This window comes from Amia ocellicauda, chromosome 1 (assembly GCF_036373705.1).
Source record: "Amia ocellicauda isolate fAmiCal2 chromosome 1, fAmiCal2.hap1, whole genome shotgun sequence".
Lineage (NCBI taxonomy): Eukaryota > Metazoa > Chordata > Actinopteri > Amiiformes > Amiidae > Amia > Amia ocellicauda.
The window spans coordinates 4653409-4657106 of NC_089850.1; positions in this window are offsets into that span (position 1 = coordinate 4653409).

The window sequence follows — 3698 nt, forward strand, 5'->3', positions numbered from 1 at the left end:
CAAACTCGTACCCTCGGCCTTCGAAAGCGAAGCGGAGAAACTTCCTATGGGCCTTGCACAATGGGGATGTGAAAGTAGGCATCTGGATCGAAAAAAATGGGAACACTACAACTGAGTTGTGCATTTTCTGTTGTGGCAACAATACAAGAGGTCCCGAGGAGTAACACCAAACACCGCCAAAGTGCGCCGAACAAAGCACTGTACACTGCAAGCACTGTGCGGGCCATACAGGCCTAGTCGCACCACGTGTGCTGGCGCACTTGGCGCCGTGCTGTTCAGAATCCGGAGGGCGAATGTGCGCTGAGAACTCCTACCCCTTGGGCAGTGCTTCTATCTCAAAAGATAACTCAAATCATTACTAGACTCTGAGTTGCCAGAATAATCTTTATGTTGTCTATAAACATGACTTTTGAATGCATTGCACTTTGAGAACCTTTACCTGCAAACTGACAAACCACAAGAAAATGTTGCATGTGATTCACTTTTGTGAAAGCTATAGTGATCTACACTAGGTCTGAAAGTATGCTTTACATAATTTACATCTAAGCATTTTCAATTGTGTATGCTAGGCTTGTTCTATTGCTCAAAAAATGTTTGCAAAATGTGAGCAGGGCATTAGTCTCCCTGGTTGTAACAGGGCAAACCAGAAACTTAAAAAATACATCTATTGTTAATGAAAAATTGTATTATATATTCACATAAAAAAGCAATGCTGGAAATTTTTTTCTAAAGAAAATGTGTTTTACAAAGTATATTTGTTTTCTTGTTAATATATAGCCTACATAACATAAAAATGTAAACAGGGATGGTTATTTATTCGATTTTGTTTTATGAAATATAGGGACAAAAAACAAGGCCCTAAATGAGACGAGGGTTCCCCTTGCAAAGAAACTGTGGTCAACCCAAAAAACCCAGGGAATTTCCGAGCAGAATTTTCACTTTCACTTGGAGAATCCCTGCTTACAGTTTACAAACTAAAAGTGGAACTTGAGGCACAATGACCAAAACCTGTAACTCATTCACCAGAACCATACACCAAACCTACAATTCTACTGGCACATTTTCTGCTTTCCACTCAGATTGCAATTCCGTAACACACGTTGCGCAAAACACAACACGGTTAAAAAAACTAAACTCAATTACCAGTTGATCACATTCATTCTTCACATGTGCAAACACTTTTTGTGTAAGAGTTCACTTTGTATAATCAGACCTTTAGTAAGGAAAACAAGGCCACAGGTGAGTACTGCTGCCTTTGCAGAACAAAATGGCAGAGAGATGTTGAGGTAGAGGTTGGAACATCATTGGTCAACGCACCATCATTGAGGTACCTGGTAGGGGAAATGTGACCAGATATGACCAAAATGAGTTCCTCCACCGCCATGGCACCCTGGGGCCAGACCACACTGCCCATCTCCTTCATTTTCTGAACACCATTTTTAACATAATCTTTTTCACCCAGAGCAGAGAGGTTCTCATTTTAACTATTAACAATTTTTTTTGCAATGGAGCATCTTTACCTTGACTGTTATGATTTTGTTTTTATGGTATTTTCACAGTTTCTTTATCTATTGTGTACCATTGATCTAACAAACAGCAGTATAATGTAGGCCTATTTCTATTACTTTGCATATGTACAATTTACTGTATGTTTGCTTACAGCATGCTGTTTGAAATGCATTGGGTCATGTGGAAATAAAAAAATAAAGTTTTATAATTTGTGTTCCTTTCTTGTTTGAGTACACACAAATATAATATAACAACACAATCTTAGTCTTTACACTGAAATAGGTTCTGATAGTAGTGTTTTAAATGTCACATCAATGTGATATTGGTCGTCACTAAGTTCTATTAATTTGATATTGTGTGTGCATCTCATTTGGATGCAGAGTTTCATTTTGAGCAGAGACCACATGATTTTGATTGCAGTGTTTTTTTCGGTGGGGTTTTGGGACATTTGCAAACTGTTTTGTGTTTTGAATACGGTTGTAGTTTCAGCAAATGTGTGTTGGGAAATTGGGAAAAACTGTAAAACTCTCCCTTAGTGTTGTTTAAAACATTTTTCCAGTCAGCTGGTTAATTAGGAACTGCCACCAGTATCACAGGCTATAAAATACTGTCCAGAATGTCTAAGGCTTCAGGATTGCATTTGAATATATTTTTCAGTATTCTCTATCAGACAGATGGGTTTTTTCACCTCCACAGACTATATAGTTGAAACATACAGTGATTGACACACATCCAAAATTAAATAATCATATTGTTGTGCTATAATAATGAAGATTTAACTCAATAAATGAAATCAATACTTTAACCCTTTGGTGGTTAGTTCTAAAAGGTCTGTTCATCACCAAAAAAAAGACACTGCAAATCAATTCAACTGTTTTTCCTTGCTTGGTTCATTATGAGTGCCTGACAAAATATGTTAATAGCAATTTTAGAAAACTCAGTCTATGCACGTATTTTCTCCTTCAGTCATCTCAGCAGTGCTTGTATTGTATTAATTATTTAATCCTACATGAGCAGCATGACATGAAATACAAGCATCCATTGTAATACAGTCTCTCAATAGTGTAAGTTCAATGATTTTAGTAGTCAGAATAATGTACAAAACAAACATCAGTTCTAAAAGCATTCATGCATTTAACCAAAGTATTTTAAATATTTGTCAACATTTTCCAATCATTGCTATAAGTCACATCTATTATAACCAATCTTATTTCACACTATTTTGCTTTGCTAATACAGTGTTAACCAAATGAAGACCTCATAATAAAGACCACATATGAATCAAATCAATAACATTCTTGACAAAATATGTTTCAAGAATATATTGGGCAACTCCCAATAGAAAATATAACATAATTACCTTTTTTTTTTTTTTTAAGCAGCATTGAACAGTAATTTGGCCTATTACAGCATGATACAAGTAACAAAAAATCTTACAACTAATTTTGAATAATTATCATGAATGTCCTCTAAACTTAACAGGTAGTCAAGTTTTAATTAATATCCCTGCACTGAACTTCCACATGGAGGCAAAGGTAAATAGTAACAATTATATTTTTTGAAAATATTCCTCCTTCCCCATATAATAATAAAAACAACAAACATAAAATTAAACATGGTCACAAGGCCTGATCCACCCCCAACATACAGACAGAATGAAAAGAGCAGAAAAAAGTCAGACTTGTGCAATGCCCAGTCTCCAAAGAGACACTATTACTGAACAACACCTATTAAAGTTATCACAGCATGAATTTGTGACACACAGAAATTCAAAGTACATTTCGTATTCCACAAACCAGCATAACAGATCAAAATTTCTAATAAAAACTACAAACTAGTTAAAGCAATAGCTAGCTTTAAAACAATCAAGGGAAAGGAACTTATAACTAGATTAATTATACTGACATAATTCAAGTTCTAAATCAAATCAGGAACAAGACATGTTTGGTCTTAAAAGAAAAAAGATTTAACCATTGGAAAAACTGGCACATCACAATAACAACATAAACAACACAATGATTCTGGTTATGACAAAAATGAAATAAAACATAACTGGAGCTCTGTTACTACAATAGCATATTGTGCCACCTAATTGCTCCAACTCAGGACTTTCCAAATGAAATTCACCACCCCTATGTAATGAGCCTTTCGTTATTTGTTTCGGTTTCACTTTCTTTAGACATTTCATT